Raw genomic sequence first — 19,322 nt, forward strand, 5'->3', positions numbered from 1 at the left:
TTCTCATTATACAAAGTTCTGTGAGTTCGGCTTTCCTAAGAAAGGGTTTTTCTTAAGGAAATACCTCAGAAAAGATTCCATTGTAATAACCCAATGAGAAATCTCCTTATGAAACTTTACAGGGAGAAAGAACTTCTGGTTCCCTATAGAAGTGAATCATGAAGCAGCAATGCCTAGAGTGTCCCTAAGTTGCTTAAAAATGGTTTTAATGTTCTGTTAATGTAAATAAATAACCAAGATACAGTTCTGGGTGACTTTCCCAACCAAGTGAACTAGAGTTGCTTATTACTCTCCAGCACAAAGGGAGTGTCATCCAGGATGAGCCCCCCCGCAACCCCAAGAGGCCACCATGTAAGTGTTACTCCAGAGTGATAAAATACCCTTCCTGGAATTACACATCTTTTTTTTTTTTGTCCTGTGTAATCCTTCTAAGCAAAAATCTCAAGACCCAAAATAGTAATCATCAAATCTAATGCAGAAAATTAAGGCTTTTTTTTTCATGTTGTTGGAACATCTTAAGTTGATTTAGGATTTTTGTACACAATATTCGTCTGTGGTTGAAAGGGGGCACAGTGAGGTCAAGTGATGTAGTGTTTTCCATTTTTCCATATGAGCCTCTCAGTGTATGATAAAAGCAAACTCCTTTATTTTGTAAGTCTGTAAGAATTTCTGATGAGAGGCAGAGGTCACTGACATTCCCTGTCAGTTTGAGCAGCCAACATTTGTTAACTACTGATTTTTCTTTTTTTTTTTGTGGGACTTTTTTTCCCTTCCCCACCCTGCCAAACCAAGGCACTCTTCTGACACATGCTCAGTGAAGTCCTCCAATCTGAAACTCATTAGCACACAGCATTGGACCCCGTCCAATGGTTAGAAAATTTCCTGAAGCCTAGAATAACAGCATTTAGTGCAACACGGTGGACTATAAGTGACAATGGAGGTAGTCGTGTTCGCCTGGCACCCTGCCCGGTCAGGAAAGCCAGCTGACCTTAGAACACAGTGAAGCAGAGGTCGCACATATGGGATGGGCTCAAAAACTTTGATCATTAGAAAAGCCCCTTCTGAAATCACAGGCACAGCAGCCTTTTCCCTTATGCTGATCATTTTGGTTGGATTTGCGATATCCCCAACATGAGCTACAGGAACATGAAAGCAGTTACAGCATGGAGCCCGGATCATAGTTTTTGCTTCTGGAACCAGTGGATGTAATCCTTCATTCATGCACGCATTCACGCTTTTCAAACTGTACTCATTGAAAGGCACTGTGTGGAGGTCATGTGACTGAGATCCCAACCTTGTCCTAACTTTAGAAAAGTTGTGCTGTGGTTCAAGATCAGTTAAGCTAAGTTTCCAGACAGGCATCTTATCCAGAAAGATAGCAATACTGACAATAAATTCTGAGTAATTTTGTAGTACTTTCCAGCAGCCATCTGCTGCACTGCAGCCCTGTGGGAATAAGCCTATCATTGTTCCCATCTGATGTGTGTGTATATGTTGTTGGCTTTGTGCATATATGTGTGAATGCATGTGCATGTGTGTACATGCCAGAGGTCCATGTCAGGATTCCTTCCTCACTCTTATTTTTTTAAGACTTATTTTTATTTATGTCTGTCTGTGTGTATGAGTATATACCATGTGTGGGTAACTGCAGAGGCCAGAGAGGGCGTTGGATTCCCTGAAGCTAGACTTCCAGGAGGTTGCGAGCTGCCCGACATGAGTGCTGGGAACCAAACTCCAGTCCTCTGGAAAAGTTTCACATGCTCTTAATCACTGAGCCCTCTCTCTAGCCCCTCCACCTTATTTTTTAAGACAGGGTTTCTCAATGAACCCATTGCTCACTGATTGGGCTCTCCAGGCTGACTATCAAGCCCCAGGGATCCTGTTATCTCTGCCTCCCCAATGCTGGGGTTACAAGTGCTCACCATCATTCCCAGCTTTTATATAAGAATCCAAACTCAGGTCCTCATGTTTATATGGAAACCATTGACTGCCTGAGCCACCTCTACCCAGCTTCATTCACCCCATCCTACAGATGAAGAAAGTGTAGCACAGGGAAGTCAACTTGCCAGAGGCCATGTGGTGGTGATGGTGACACTACTGGGACTCCCGCCCACACAGCCAGGCAATATGAATCTGTGCTCTTAAATCCACATTACTCTGTGGTTTCTCATTGAGCTTCTGCCTGGGTACAGCACGCGGGGACAGTGAAAGGAAGAAAATCAGCACTGGTGATGCCTGGTGCTCTTCGCTGACCACCAGACCACACTGTCTCCTAATTTGGACACATGTTTATAGGTATGTCTGAAAAATAGTGCCTGTAATTGAAATATGCAGTTTCTAAAGGGAAATGACGCTTGGGAAAAAGAAGAGAGACGGATATTACTCAAAGCCTACAGGCCACTCTGCAAGTAATTGTCGAAAGGCAGCCGTTGAAATTGAGAAGCAGTTTGGAAAATGTACAGTTTGGGAAATTTGTGTTTCGATGTAATTACGGTAGTTGTGAGCTGATGTCATGCCTAGTAACTGTTTTTGTATTGCCTGGGCCTTTGTTACCGAGTTGTGATATCATGAGCAAACTATTATAAACATACCGTGGATATAGCATGCTTGTGTAACAAAAGATCGGGAACTTTTATTGAGTTTGTTTTGCTTGTCATATTGTAAAAATTTATTATGTGTACTGTGTATATTAGAAACAGATTTGGGTAATTCTGTCTAAATGAAGTCATCTCGGCTATTTCCAGACTGTCTGTTTTTGGTTGTGAATAATTTTCATACATCAGATGGTTGTCATATTTAGTCGCTCTCAGAATTTTAAAGAGAACATAGCCCATTTTGAACTTTTGGTGGACTTCAGTCGTCTTATAGTTGGGATTGTTTGAGTTTGAATAATTTGCAGAGACCAACTCCTCATTGTTTCTGAAGGGTCTAGAGTTGCTGCCTTCTATTTATTACTTCCCCCTTCATCAAAAGAACAGATTTTTAACTACTTAAGTAGTAGAGTTTTAAAGCTGCCAGGACTCAACTGGGCAAAGAGCTCCAGCCCTTGTCTTTTTCTGTTACATCCTGGTGACTTACTTTGGTAAACATTCAAGCCGACAGAGCCCAACATTTTTGGGATTCATGGTAAATGTAGATTTTAAATGGGTAGTTCAAAATCTTTGGATGGCTGGAGCCTTCCCAGCCACTCTCCTCTACTTCCTTTAGCTGCCAGGCATTTAGAACCAGAATATTCCAGAATATTCTGTGCATTGCTTCACCTTTTTTAATCCTTTTTTTTTTCTCCCATCCTCCCCGCATCTCCAATCTGACTTTTCTTCTCTTGAATTTTAGTGCCACCGAAGTCTGTGTCTGAATTCTAGTTTTAGACATCTAGGACCATAGCTTGCTTTGGTCGCCTTGTTTTGGGGGAACTGACTCCTTTGATACTTCTTCAAATCAGTGCTTCCTGGATGGACTCTGTTCCTTTTTCTTTCTGCTTCCTAGGTCTCTCCTGGAACTTGGGTTCATCCATTCTCCTACATTGGGTTCCTTTGTTCCCTCAAATATGTATCTTGCCTGGCATGGTGGCGCATACCTTTAATCCCAGCACTCAGGAGGTAGAGATGGCCAGATGTCTGCGAGATTGAGATTGGGATTAAATAACTTTACACAGTGAGTCCCAAGCAAGCTGGGGCTACAGGGAAACTCTGTCTCAAACAAACAGAAAGTATGTCTCTCCTTTGTCACTCTAGCACATATCACCTGAAGCCTGCGTGAACTGTTCTTGGCTGCTTCCTGTGTCCTCACATCAATTTCCATATCTCTCCCAACAGATGGCCCTGTCCCTGGCCATATGAGTCAGCAGCACTGGAGTCATGATTGACTTCTGTCGTCTCCCTCTCCCTGTGTTTGTCATTACACCTGCCATCTTTGCTTCTGCTGCTGGCTTCCGTTCTTGCCTCTGTGTTCCCTAATGCCCCTCTGTTCTGGAGCTAATTCTTCAGGTGCACCTTCCTGGATCTTGGCAAGGGCTTAATATCCTTCTTGCCTCTGATCCCACACCCCCAGAGCACTTTCTCTTCATCACAGGTATCTCCCATTCTGCCCATTGCTGTAGACCTTTATGTAGATGTCATAGCCTCTGCTCTTCAGAACTTCGGTAATTCCCCCTTATCTGTCAGACCAAGATGAAATTCTGCCTTTTCTAAAAATATTCATTTATTCAGTGTTTTGTTTTTAACATGTTTATGGGTGGATATGTGTGTGAGAATGTGCATGTGAATCCAGGTGTCCAAGGATTCCAGAAGAGGGCATCAGATCTCCTGGACCTGGAATACAGGTGGTTGTGAGTCACTCAATTTGGGAACGGAACCTGGGTCATTTATAAGAACAGTACATGCCCTTGACCAGTGAGCCATCTCTCCAGCTCCCTCTGCCTTTTCTGGCTTTGCATTAAATTAGGAATCTGGCGATGAAGGATATGTATGTAGCCTTACTGGGGAGAGTAAGGAACACTCAGGAATTGAGAATTATAATTCTTTTTGCAAAGAGGTAGAATAAACCTAATACTCATTATAGCATTTGAAAATCCAAGAAATCTAGAGTTGCAGATATCTCCTGCTCAGTTGCCTGCTGCTTAGAGTAAAGGTGTCTGGTGATTAAATTATATTTTTCATTTCAAAAGAATACCTTTGTCTGCCTTCTTTAGAAAGAAACTGCATGCCTCATAACCTGAGTGCTTTCCCCTCTTTGCCATTTCTTCATGTCCTACCTATGCTTCTTTCTCCATTGGTATCCATCTCTGCTGCCTAGCAAATTCCTTCTCAGTCCCTGGCTATAGGACACACAAGCTAGAGCCTACCTTGTGTGCACTTGAAGAGCCACTTGGCAGACCTAATGAAACCACTTTTAATAAGAAAGCAATAAAATTATGCCTGGGGGCGCTGGAGAGAGCTCAGCAGTTAATAGCACTGACTGCTTTTGCAAAGGATTCAGGTTCAAGTCCCAGCATCCACGTGATGGCGAACAACTGTCTGTAACTCCAGTTCCAGGGGATCCAACACCCTCTTCTGACCTCCTTAGGCATTGCATAACAAGGGTGTACCTACCTACATGCAGGCATTACACTCATACACATAAAATTAAAATAATAACATATTTTTTAAAAGTGAATTACATCTGGTATATCCCTTATTTGACAGTATGAATGGATTGTTACTTACTCCGGAAACCAAAGTGATAATACTAATCCACATAAAATTACAAATTGTACAGAGCAGAGAGATTCTCTTGATCCACCAATTTAATACAGATATGAATCTGTCTGCTCTGCCTGGAATTCTATTTAAGGGATTCTGGGTCCTGGCTGGGCTCTGTGATTTACTAGCCATGTCTGCCTGGCTCACCAGTGTTAGAAGTGGTGGTGTATGTCTTCTGTTTGCTAGGCTTCTAGGACCAGATCCACACTGATCACATACCAGAGCAGAAAAGTACTTGGATTTTTTTTCCTGAAAAGTTCAAAAGATTCCATGATAACTATTAAAATAGTGCTCAAAATTAAATATATAGTTTGCATGTTACCCCAATATCATTACATGAGGCTGGGAAAACTCTATTCATATCCAACACTGCATCTCTCTATGGTCAGATCTAAGATATTCTTTGCCTCTTAAAACCACAGGATCTTCTATACTGGGTCACTGCATTTACTCTGCAGGATGGCATGAGGGTTTTAGATAGTCCCATCTCAGAATATATTGGAGGGAGGAGCTATATTATACCCCAATATCATTACATGAGGCTGGGAAAACTCTATTCATATCCAACACTGCATCTCTCTATGGTCAGATCTAAGATATTCTTTGCCTCTTAAAACCACAGGATCTTCTATACTGGGTCACTGCATTTACTCTGCAGGATGGCATGAGGGTTTTAGATAGTCCCATCTCAGAATATATTGGAGGGAGGAGCTATATTATACTGCTGTTAAAAAACATGGCCCCCAGGGTCAGACTGAACATGTTCAAGTCTTGATTCTGTGTTATTCCTTTGTGACCCTAGAAAAGTAACTTAACCTCACTGTATTTCCATTTTCACCTAGAGAGTGCAGCTAGTTAGCCTACCTACCTAAAGGTGATTACGAAGGTTAAGTGATTAATGCATGAAAGTTGCTTGCACAGGGCTTGAGAGAGAGGAAATTCTCTGGAGGGATCCCTTTTCTCATAATTGTACAAAACTGTTTTAAAGGGAAAACCGTTACTTATAAGACTCCAAATTATGCATTTCTATTTACCTGATACTCACCATCATTTCAAAAGATGCCATAGCACTGGAGTGGAGACAGTCTTTTTGTATCCACTGGCAGGTAAGCAGATTTGTTGAAAACATCAAACCTCTCATCTGAAAATCAATATGATCATATCTCCTGTGCCCTGGTCCTGTTAAGAACATCTGCTAAGCCTGGGCATGGTGGCACATGCCTTTAATCCCAGCACTTAGGAGGCAGAGGCAGGTGGATCTCTGTGAGTTTCAGGCTAGTGAGTTCTAGGCCAGCTGGGGTTACAGGGAGACCCTGTCTCAAAAAGACCAAAAAAAAAAAAAAGCTGCTAAAAGCCAGATGAGGTGGCACGTGCCTTTAATCCCAACATTCTGTAGACAGAAGCAGCCAGAACTTTGTGAGATCCTGTCCAGTCTGGTCTACTTAGTGAGTTCCAGGCTAACTGGGGCTCCTGGAGGCCGTGTCTTAAAAACAAACAAACACAAAGAACACCCAATGAGTTAATGTATAAGTTGGCTTGGACCCTAATTTAACAGGTACTTAATGCAGGTTAGCTCTCATCGTCACTCTGGTATGCTATCTTTGAGTCTTTAAAGCAACCCCCCTCTAAGTGCTCCTGTTTTGAAAGCTGATGTAGCCCTTGGGAGATGGGGTAACATTTAAGAGGAAGGAGGTGGTTGGGGACATACCCTCGAAGGGTGTATTGGGACACCACCTCCCCTTCTTCCTGGCCACCTGGAGGTGAGAAACTTTCCTTGGCCACATGTATCTGCCATGGTTGAGGTGTCTTACCAGGCCTCAAAGCAACTCTACCAACCTCTGAAACCAGGAGGCAAAATCAACCTTTACTCTTGATAAATTGGGTCTTTTAAGTATTTTGTCACAGCTACAGAAAACTGACGGATAGTGACTGTTACTGGCATTATAGTGATGGGCTGGTACTTTTAGTATGTAGTACTATCCATGAATTAACTATCCATGCTATTCTGAAAGATTTATCTTGGTGGCCCCCTTTTTTTTTTTTTTGGTCTTTTAGAGACAGGGTCTCCCTGTAGCCCCAGCTGTCCTGAACTCACTATGTAGACCAGGCTGGCCTTGAACTCACAGAAATCTGCCTGCCTCTGCCTCCCAAGTGCTGGGATTAAAGGCATGAGCCACCATGCCCAGCTTGGTGGCCTTTTTATATGAATGAATATGTGCTGGATAGCTTTGGTTGTCAACTTGACATACCTGGGTTGAGGGAGCCTCAATTGGTGAACTGCCTCCATTGGACTGGCCTATGGGGTATTTTCTTAATTTTCGAGTGATGTGGGAGGGCCCAACCCACTGTGGGCAGTGCCACCCCTGGGCAGGTTGTTCTGTATTATGTAGGAAAGCAGTCTGAACATGGACCTGAGGAGCAAGCCAGTAAGCAGTATTCCTCCATGACCTGTGCTTCAGCTCCTGCCTCCATGTTCCTGCCCTGAGTTTGTACCTTGGGCTCCCTCAGCGATGAACTGTGACCTGGGAGATGTAAACCAAATAAACCCTTTTCTCACCAAATTGACAATGGTCAGAGTGTTTTGTCACAGCAATGGAGAGACAAACTAGAAGAGAATGCTAAGTCATCTTCAGAGGATAGTTCATAATCTGTCTTGTATCTGTGTCACTCTTGACCATGCCTGTAACAAGGTAGGCAGTTCGTAAATGCTTCTTTTCACCGTGTTTGTGGTGGGGGGAGGGGCAGGTGTGTATGTGTGAATGTCTGTGTGTGCATGCATGTGCAAGACAGAGGTCAACCTTAGGTGTCATTCTGCAGATGCCACATACCCTGTGTTTTGAGCAGGGCTGAAAGTAAGCTCTAGGTCAGTGAGCAGCAGGGATTGCCTGACTCTGCCTTGTAATAGGATTACAAGCACATGCCATGGCACTTGGATTCAGGGAATCAAACTCAGGTAGGTCTTCATGCTTGTGTGGAAAGCATTTGACCACAGAGCTGTCTCCCCAGCCTGTAGATAGGTGCCTTTCATGAATGAGTTACAAAATGAGAAGTGATAAGTTAGGGAGTGAATGAGTGATACATTAGTAAGTCAATGAGTGATGAATTAGCAAATGAATGAAATGGGTAAGCCAAGAGAAAGGAGAATTGATACTGCTTTGGTTGGCAAAGCTTCAGACTAGTCCCAGGTTTATGATTCTCCAGGAACATTTCAAGACTGTAAGCAACATTGAAAGAATCTAAGGTCCCTCCTGCCTATGTCTCATCCAGTGTCTGAAATGCATCTTGGGTAGTGAGTGGAATCCGAGGGAATGTCTGCATTGAGGTTTGGCTTCCCTCATGCCCTTTGCTTGCCTTTACACATTTTCTCGTCTATATGAAGTATAATATTAATGGCACAGAACTTTAATTCACAAGTATAGAAAGTTAAAGTAGACTAAAGGCAAAATGCAGAAATGTATTTGGTGTCAAGATTAAGTTCAACGAAGCATAGCAAAGATGGAATAGATTATTAAATATACTTGGAGAGAGAATGGAAAATGTACCTAAATCTCTCATTTTGAAAGGAATAGGTTTAGTTGATTATTTGGAATAGTATCACACTCAAGAAAATCCAAGACAAATGAAAGCAAAACAGAATTTAATTGAGCTATTATTTTGCAGACTTTGGCTTGGTTTCAGACAGTCTAATCAAATTGTGCTTTGCTCAAATAACTAATGTTAAATGCAGCCTACCAACAGATGTTTAAAAAGAGTCTAATTGGAAAATCTACATCCTGGATTTAGTCTGTCTCGCTGGAAAGAAAATAGCTTCAAATTTATGTCTTCGAGGACGACACTCAGTGACAAGGGTTTGTAGAAAAGACAATGTTTTCTTCAAGGATGCTCGGTACTTGGGTGGAATTATTTTATTTTGAATTGCCAAAGATGGCACTTTAGAAATTAGGTTTCTTGGACAATATTCCAGCTCCATGCCATGTAGAAGCCTCCAGAGAAACCCCTTTCATCATATGACGTCACCGGGGTCCTGTTACAAACCTGGATTGTGTCAGGGGCTTGTGTGCTGAAATTTATACTGAGCCCTTTGCAAGTCCTGCAAGGCATATCCTGGATTGATGACATTTCAAGGTACCGTCAAGGTGGCTAGGTAATGAAGTTGACCTTGCCCTCTTGTCTCCGTTTCAACTTTGTGTACATAAACTATTTCACCTGCCATGTTTGCTTGGAAGGTCTCATGATACCTACAAAAAGAATTTGGTGTGAGAGTAACTCCTTTCTTTCTTTAGAGCAGAGGTCAGCCAACTTTCTCTGTAAAGGACCAGATAGTGAATATTTTTGGCTTTGTGGGGCCATACTGTCTCCATGGCAACTACTCATTCTGCTGTTGTCATGTAAAAACAGGCGTAGACAATACATAGCAGTGAATGAACATGGCTGGATTCCAGTACACTTGTGGGCACTAAAGTTTGAATTTCAAATGATTTTCACATGTCATGAAATACTCCTCTTTTGTGTTTTTTTTCAACTATTTAAAAATATAAAAGCAACTCTTAGCTTGAGGGCCATACAGACACAGGTGGCTGGCCAGATTTGGGCTATCATTCATTGATTCTTCAAGCATCCTGAATGAGAGGCTTCTGAGGACTGAAATCCAGTGGTCATTTGCCAAGCCCTATACATTAGTTGGTGTTCTCATTGCTATAATAAAATATGTGAAAAGAAGCAGGTTAAGAGATGAAGGACTTATTTCTACTTACTGTTCAAGAGAATACAGTCCTTCATTGTGGGGAAAGCGGGAATGTGAGGCAGCTGGTCACATTGCACCTACAGTCAGGAAGCACAAAGAGGTGAATGCTGGTGCTTAGCTACCGGTCTGCTTTTTATTCAATCCATGATGCCAGCTAATGGAATACCACCCACTTTCAGTTTATACTCATACAGGGGATGTCTTCCTGCATCAATCAACAGTCTAGAAAATCCCTCACAGGTACACCCAGAGATTTGTCTCCTAAGTAATTCTAGATTTTGTCACATGGACAGTATTAACCATCACACACTGCTAGAATTGGGGCTATGTAGGTTCGAAGGAACAGGCATCTTCCCCCCACTTGCTCAGGGGTGCTACCAGCATCCCACTTTCCCTCCTTTCTGTCTTCTTGATATAAACTTGATGCACACATTGCAGCGGGTACAGCAGTGGTAGTAGCAATTTTTCTAATCTTTTGAGTTGTGGGGAAATTATCTCGGATAGCAGGACAACTAATAGCCCATACCACATACTGAGAATTCGGACGAACTTGTTCTCAAGACTCATCTGTCACAATAGCTTCATAATGTACCTGTTTATGACATTGAAAGAGTCTACTGCCATATGCCTGAAAATATCTTACTGGTTTTATGGATCTAAGATGTCTAAGGTATTAATGCCTTTTCCATGAGCCCGTGACGTAGGGCTGCTTTGACACAGGAGGCCTCTTGCAGTGCCTATGGGCTCTGCCTCCATTGTTTGCATTTTGAGCACAAGCATGTCTGGCTTCAACAAAGTGATTTAACCTCCAAGTCTCAGTTTCGTATCCACAAATGACTGGTCCATAGTGCCCAACCCTGGGAACACAGCAGAATGAATGGTTATTACTACCGAGACCCATCGCTCAATGCTTCTTAAAGTTGTACCATCCTGAGTTCTGCCTCCTGAGAAAGAATTTTGAGAAAGGGCTCCAGTGGGGCTGCATGAAAAATCCTAAGTGCCTTTTCAAGGTGACAGTTAAGTTCCTTTCAAACTTCCCATCTTAATGCCTCTTCATTCTGTTTCTACCCTTTTCTTCATTCTCTTGCCTCCTTTTAGTATAGCCAGAATGAATTCCTTAGCTTCCTAGCCCTGCTTCACGTGGGTGAACTCTTAGTGGTCCTTGCGTATTTGGGAATCCCAGTTGAAAAGTCTTGGCTTTTGCCCTGGCATAAGTTTTTCCAGAACGTAACAATGGACAGGAAGCTCAACACACTATGTAAGAGTTAGGTAAGCCTCCTCTGCCTTAACCTTGAAGTCTTTGAAAGTCCAAGAAGTGACACATGAGGAGTGTCTACTTGGTGGCACCACGACAGAGGTCTGTCTTGGGGTATCTCTTACGTAAATCATCTCCTCTCGATACCTTTGTGCATTTCTGTTTTATGGATCTATAAACTCCATATTTTTATGGTAAGTGCCTATTTTTACATTATTGCTCGACCAAGTTGGAGAATCCTATATCTTAATAAAAATTACTAACCTGATTTTCTATCAGTTTTTGGATACCTTTCAAGTGAGCGTTGAAATTGGCCCACATCTCAGTGTCACACCTGGCTGCTAGCTTAGGGTATACCTGGGCAGGAGTTTTGTTTACAATGCAAACTCTGAGTTTGCCCAGGACCTTCCTTCTGCCTGTGCTCTGTAAACAACTGCCTGCTCTGCTCATTGTACAAAATGCAGAAATTTTAAAATAGCAGCACAGAGCCCGGGAAGCAAACTGGGGCTTTGATTTCTGCATCTGACATTTTGCTATAGGACAGCCTTTGTTTTCTGATATGTTTGTTTCTAATAGAAGCTTCTTCAATCTATGCTGTTCTGCAGTTTTGAACTGAGTTGATGCAGACCAAAATCTTCCTATAGTGAAGTCTAGGAAGTACATGTAGCATTTGGTGGTGGTTCCTTAAAGTAGCCCCATCATCTAACAGCAAGTAGCTAATCTTTCCTTTTTTTTTAAAAAAAAAAAAAAAAGACACACATTTCTAATTGGAGTTCTACAAAAGAGAGATTATATTTTTTTGACTTCTGAACAGCAGGTCAGACATTTCAAAGAAAATTCAGAGAGCCGTAATTTTGAAAATATACACAGATAAACTTGAAAATAAATATTTCACTGCCTACACAGTGCTATTTAGAACACCGGCTTTGGAATCATATGCTAGGAGCCTCACCAATTTTGCACGACACAGTGTCAGTTCCTACACAATATATTAATGCTTAATTGAAGATGATATAACCGCAGATCAAAGGCATAATTAACGACCTTGCCGAAACTCTTATGTAGATTAGGATTTTGACTAATAGGAGTCAGGACAAAACTGGTATATGAAAAGATCTTGATACCAGCTGAGGCTTCATGCGTCTGGTCAGCTGATGGTCACAGTACCTGGAGATGGCCTCTGTGTGGATTTATAAGGAGTCCCCCCTCCCCTTCATTATCCACTACTCACCGGTCTCACCGGTGCTACTCCTGGTGAGTTTCTGGACTGTGGAGCTCTTGAATACCTCACTCTGCATGTCACCATATCTCGATGACTGTAGTGGCTGAAATTGTAATAAGAAATTCTTAATAACGGAACAGATTTTGGAACAGGCTCTGGTAGACAAACCCATTGGCCAAATCCTGGGACCTGCTTCAGTCAGTAAGACTGACAAGCCAAGAAAATTGTTTCTTTTCCTAATGACTGGGGGGGTTCAATCAAAAGAAGAGTAACATTTTGTGAAATGTGAAAATTACTGGAGATTCAGATTTCCCTGCCCACAAATAAAGATTTATTAGAATATCACCATGCTCAGTTATTTTGGTGTCCTTAGCTGTTTTTAGCAGAACTGAGTTCTCACAACACAAGCCTCAGTTTATTCTTGACTATCTTTGGGAAGGAAAACTTGGGTAAACTAGAAATTTACTGGATTTACAGAGAAAGATATGTATGTCCTTTTTTTTTTTTTTCATATCTAACGGGAAAAGATATGACAGCGTCAGGAAATCATAGTGAATGATGGAATGATGTTTTGGGAGTGAAAAACAGCATTTTCATGAAAGACTATTGACCCTGGTCTCATTTTGATTCTCATTAATACAATGATCACCAAGTTCTATGTTTATTTAGTATTAAAATGTGTTGTAGGCCAGGTAAGATGGCTCATGCCTTTAATCCCATCACTTAGGAAGCAGATGCAAGAAGATCTCTGTGAGTTTAAGGCCAGCCTGGTCTACATAGAGAGTTCCAGGCCAGCCCAGGCTACACGGTGAGACAATGTCTCAAAAAAAAAAAAAAAAAAGAAGGCATAAAAAGTAGTAATACAGAGATTCTCTCTGAGAACAAAGTCCCTGAATGTAAACTTGATAAGAGACCAGGGCATTAGTGTCCTTACTCACCCATCTGCCCCCATGTTAACACTGAGTGCTTATTGTAACTGTGCCCCACTCAGTGCTGGAAAAAATTAATTTTTAAATTTATTTTATGTGTATGAGTGTATATTACCTACATGTATGTAAGTGCACCACCTGTGTGCAGTGCCTACAGAGACCAGAAGAGGGTGTTAGATTCCCTGGAACTGGAGTTGCAGATGGTTGTTAGGTACCATATGGGTGCTGGGAACTGAACCCAAGTCCTCTACAAGAGCAGCAAGTGCTCTTAACTGTTGTGCCATGTCTCCAGACCCCAGATCTCAGTATTTTCACATCCTCATGTCAGGGTTGAAACTGAAGAGAGATGATTAAAATGTGATATAATAAATACCCTAACAGATGTTAGCATAGGGAACTAGGAAAACAAATGAAAGCGTTTGCACAGTGTGGCTCGCACAAAGGCAGAGCTAAAATTTAAAATTTTGGTTTTACTTTATTTTACATTTTAATACCCACATGTGGCTGGCAGCCACCAGTTTTGAGCAGTGCAAACAGAGAATTTCTGGCATCGTAGCAAGTTCTATGGGACAGTGATATTCTTCAATATTCTTTTGCCTTTTAAAACAATGTGATAATTCGGTCCTTCTGCTGAAAGATGAAAAATACAGTCTTTTTAATTTTTGTTTTACTGTCGTGTCTTGGGGATCGAACCTAGGGCCTCACAGGTGCTAGACAAATGTGAGTTGACATTCCCAGCCCCAAGTTGTCTCTTTTGATGTGGCTTCTTCACTGAGCTGTATCCGTCGAACTCCTTCCTACACATACTTTCTTTTCCTCCTCATTCAGTAGGCTCTCAGCTCAGATGATGCTTCCGGAAGCTATGAGGCTATCTACTACCTCTGTTTTCTCCCTGGGGCTCAGGTTTTCCCTCCAAATAAGAAAAATTGAAAGTTGTGGAAGTGTGGAGGAGACAGCCAAACCCCTTCCTGCCCATTGAACTGCCAGATTCTTTGAAAACTGACAATTATTTCGATTTGTTCAGCTTTAGGATGGAAATAAGAGGTTCAAAAGAGACTTCGAAAAGTACCTCTCCTACCCCCGCCCCCCAAAAGTTTAAATCGTTTCCTCTGTAATCTTCCTTCCATGTAAGATTTGCTTCTGTCCTGAAGACCAACCTCCTTTGCTCACTCGGAGGGAGAAGACTATGACCTTGACTTCCTACCCATACAACACTTCTGGACAGTTTGGGGTCATCCTCATCTACTCTCCACTCCCACCCCCCTTCCAAATTCTTGGGCTTTGTTTCTTCCTTCTAAAATTTCAAAGATGTGCTTTTAAAAAATATTTTTTATTATTTTTCTTTTATGTATATGAGTGCATTGCCTGCATGTATGTAAGTGTACCCATGTCATACAATGCCCTCAGAGGTCAGAAGAGGCCATCACATCCTCTAAAACTGGAGTTACAGGTGGTTGCTAGCCACCATGTGGGTTCTGGGAACCATATCTGTGTCCTCTGCAAGAGCAGCCAGTGCTTGTAACCATTGAGCCATCTCTCCAGACCCATGTATTTCTTTTTTTTTTTTTCTTTTTTTAATATATTATTTGTTTGACTGTGTCTGTGTATTTTTGCCACGTGTGTGTAGGTGTCTGAGGAGACCAGAAGAGGGCATTGGAACTGGAGTTACAATTTCAGGCAGTTGTGAGCTGCCTGACATAGGAGCTGAAAATCAAACTCAAGTCCTCTGGAGGAGCAGCGTGTGTTCTTAACTGCTGAGACATCTCTCCAGCCCCCTGTAGCTGGACACCCTGTTCCTCCAGGAGTCCAGGACTGGGGGTTCTTGATCTTTTATTAAGTGACATGATTGATAATTATATTTCCATTTAGAAATAGATTTATAATTAATAATTGATTATTATTTTCCATTTATTTAAATAGTAATGATAATAATAACAGCCATTATGGCCATAGCACTAAATTCATTGATTAAATTTGTGGAATGATTAGGAGAAAAACAAACAAACCACAATTGCCCTCAGTCTTTTGTTTGGGGTGTTGATGAGACGGTAAAGTTTGCTGTGTTTCTGGAATCTAACCTACCTAAAATTAAAAGGTTGTCACCAGCTGTGTGACCTTGTCCAAGGAAGATCATTTCTTAGATTCTATGAGGTAGAAATGCCATCAGATTAATTTGGAGGGTTAATCCAGATGAAACAGGTGTGTACACACACACTTTCTTTGGTACATAGTGCTCAAGACATTACCTTCTCGTGAAGCTATTACTCTGGGATTCATTAGAATGTTGATTGTGGGTAAGATCCTTGATCAGTTTGTACAAGGAGAGATGGAATATTACATAGTTATGAAGATTTTCAGTGTTGGAGATGGGCCATGTAGGCCAGTTGTCCGCCCCCATGTGCATCTCAAAGCAGATGCACATGCGTTGAGCATGGCCATAACTGTGTTAAGTGTATATCACCTCCAGATTACTGGCATACCCCAGATGGAGCGATCATACAAAGAACAGTGTCCTGTGTGGACTCTACCCACTGTACAGGGGCCCCCCTCTCTGTGAGGATGCAGGTCACAGAAGAGGAGGCCCTTCTCTCCCACCTATCCCAAGTCCCCTCTCTGAGGACTGAAGAGAATATTATACATTGATTTTCTTTTTGTCTCTAGAATTGCATGTGTGCAGAAAGGACCAGGGAGTGCTCTAAGTTTTCTTTTGAGTTCTACTTTCCTGGGGCCTTGCAGTTTGGGGACAGAAGCTTGGACTGCAGTGTTGTTTCTGTGAGGCCCTCCAGTCAGCGTTGATAGGCTTTTCTTGGGAACTTACTGAGCTGTCACTCTTCGCTGCCCTGTGACATTTTCCCCTTCAGGGATTTCTCTTCACAGCTGCAGGAGATTCGTTCTTTCACTTCTCTATTATTACATTATTTACTGCATTTATGAAAACAGAGGACAAATGTTTCCCAACAGCCATTGTGACAGCTTTGATGCACATGGGGCAACACTGTTTCATAAACAGTACAAAACAGAAAACCATGGAATTTCCAAGAAAATGTATATTTTAGAAAAAAGCTTAGGAAATGGAATTTTTTGAAAAATGGGAACTTCAAGATTTCTTTTATAGCGGGCATAAAGGCTGTGGAGAGATCCAAAACTGAGAAATTGGTTTTCCCCTAGCGATGACAGATGGCCCATAGGCTAGACCACTTTGCTTGTACACACAGGATTTGACATCTCTGAGGGTTAAGTCGTGAAGGTTGAGAAACGTGGAGATTTCTAGTTAAAACTGCAACTCCCAGCTTCTCCAGAAAAATAACAAAATGAAGCTGGATCAGCTTTCCCCTCATTTCAGTCCCCTGTCCGTGCTGGAATTATTCCTCTAAATGAGCTTCTTCAACATACCGGAATCTCGAGGCTCCAGTGCCCTCCCAGCATTGATTCTTCACTTTCTGGCACTGCACCCTGGTATGGACACAGTGGACATACCCAGCTGCCTCTGTGAGAGCTGGAGCTCAGCCTTCATTGACTGTGTGGGATAGCAACCCCTGTGGAGCAAGAATGGAGAGTGGATGGGTGGTCCTGCAGACAGGAAGTGGATCAAAGCGGGTGATACACGTGTGCCCCCATTATGAGGTTCTGAGACTTTGTTAGTTATCCCAAACCTTAGTGTTTTATAATAACAACTTCATCCTTATTACTACATACTCCAGTGGGTTGGGAATTGCGGTGGCTTCACTGGGTGCTTCTGGCTCTGAGTCTATCTTGAGATTGCAGGCCAGTTAAGGCTGCGATGTGACTGTAGCTACAGGACCTGCTTCCAAGATGGTTCATCCACATGGCTTTTGGCGGGAGGCCCTAGCTTCTCATCATATGGATCTCTTCACTGTGATACTTACCTATCTTTATGGTGCTGCCTCTTACTTCCTCCAGAGTGATCCAGATACTCTGCGACTGTTAGTCAGCTCTCCCTGACATAACAAATACCTAAGCTAGTCAACTTATAAAGAGAGAAACTGTATCAGGGCTCACAGGTCTGGAGGATTCGTCCCATGGTTGGGAGCGCCTATTACTTCAGGGCCTGTGAGCATGCCGTAGGGAGACCATGGCAGAATTAGTCATTCATCCTATGACTGGGATGTGAAAAGAAAAAGAGACCAGTTTTCCACAGTCCCCTTCAAGAGCATGATGCTCATGACCTAAGGTTCCTTATTAGGCCACTCCTCTTAAAGGCTCCATCCCTTCCCAATAGCCAGATTTAAGCCTTTAACACATGGACTCTCGGGAGACATATATCCAAACTGTAGCAGTTATCAAGACAAACCTAGCCTTGCAAACCATATACCCACAGTTATGTTGAATTTATTGCTCACATAGATAGAGTAGTCTTAACCAATGTGGGGGGGGCTATACAAGGCATGAATATTGGATAGTGGGAATGTTGGGGGTCCCAACATTGCAACCTCCTCACTAGCCCTGTTTCATATCACCACAGGACCGAGTGTCATGGCTTGTAATGCCTCACTTCTCTCAGCTGTGCTGAAGAGAAAAGACAGTTAATGGCAAACATGTGGCCCAAGCCCTGAGTACTGGTGGTTCAAGGCCATTGGCCAAGTATTATGATCCTCTCTAAAAGATTTGCCTGTTACCAAAAAGAGTGACAGAAGAAGAGATGCATTGTGCCAAGATATTTGGTGGCTTGGATTTCTTTCTTCAATTCTCCATGACCTTTTCCCACCAGTAGTTACATATTCTCTGAACTCTGAAATCTTCCAAGACAACCTTATGGAGATTTTAATGCAAAATAGTCAACTATTTCTCACTACCTCTCTGGTTTCTTTGAGACAATTACAATGATTCTTGGTTTGGTTTGGTTTGGTTTGGTGAGACAGGGTCTCAGGGACTCAGCCTCTAGAGTACAGGGATTAAAGATATGTGCCACTATGCTGGGAGCAATGATTCCTTTAATGTCTTACCTAATTAGTATTTCCATAGACAGGTAGAAGTTGATGATGAACAGTTGGATCCTTTGAGCCACTAAATGATGAACAGTCAGATCCTCTGAGCCATTAATGGAATGTTAATGAAATGTCTAACTTACTATCTGAGAAATTGTTTGGTAGCTGTTGGTCTAGCCACTCTATCAGGTGTCTAGTGTGAGCTACAGACAAAACAGTGTCCCTGACGCCAGGGACTATCTCTCCAGCCTGAGATTACATGCTCTTTATAAAATATTTTATTTTTATCCAGGCATGGTAGCATATGCCTTTAATCCCAGGATTTAGGAGGCAGAGGCAGGTAGATCTCTATGAGATCCAGGCCAGCCTGATCTACATTTCAAGTTCCAGACCAACTGAGGCTACAGGCAGACCCTGTCTCAAAAAGACCAATTTTTTTTAACTTTAGCACTTATTATTTATTTGGGGGTGGGTAGTGGGTACATGCAATGCTCTGTTGCACATCAGAGGACAACTTGTAGGAGTTGATTCTCTTTCTACCATGTGGGTCCCAGGGATCAAACTCATGTTATCAGGCTTGGTGGCAGGCACCTCTACCCACTGAGCTGGCTTACCAGCCCCAAGATTAATTCTTACGGAGTTTTAAACTGGTAAGGAACAAACTAAGTCACTACGTGTATGATGATGAAAGTAAGATAACAAGATGATTGTGGTAGAGATTACAGTGGTGACAGGCTGGTATGAGACTCGTGGGCCTCTCTAGGAAATGACCTTTGGGGAGACACTTTAAGAGATTGAACTTTGCCAGGTGTGGTGGTACATGCCTTTAATCCTAGCATTCATGAGGCAGAGGCAGGTAGATCTCTGTGAGTTTGAAGCCAGCCTGTTCTACATAGCAAGTTCCAGGCCAATCAGGGCTACATAGTGAAAACCTGTCCCAAAAACTGATTAATTAAAAAATTTTTTAAGGATTATGTTTTAACTGA

General features: G+C 42.3%; 1 protein-coding gene across 8 annotated transcripts in view; it reads left to right on the forward strand.

Moving 5' to 3' along the window:
- Foxp1 (forkhead box P1) overlaps window positions 1-19,322 on the forward strand; it is a 425,908-nt gene that overhangs the window by 276,041 nt on the left and 130,545 nt on the right. The window contains exon 1 of one of the 8 annotated variants that reach the window (XM_029561193.1): window positions 2,274-2,295. The exons of the other annotated variants lie outside the window; for them this stretch is intronic. The gene's annotated coding sequence lies outside the window, so the exon portion shown is untranslated. Of the gene's footprint in view, window positions 1-2,273; window positions 2,296-19,322 lie in introns of those variants that run through there. 8 annotated transcript variants of the gene reach the window in all.

This window comes from Nannospalax galili, unplaced genomic scaffold, assembly GCF_000622305.1.
Source record: "Nannospalax galili isolate Female #2095 unplaced genomic scaffold, S.galili_v1.0 scaffold1013, whole genome shotgun sequence".
NCBI classification, from domain to species: Eukaryota; Metazoa; Chordata; class Mammalia; order Rodentia; family Spalacidae; genus Nannospalax; species Nannospalax galili.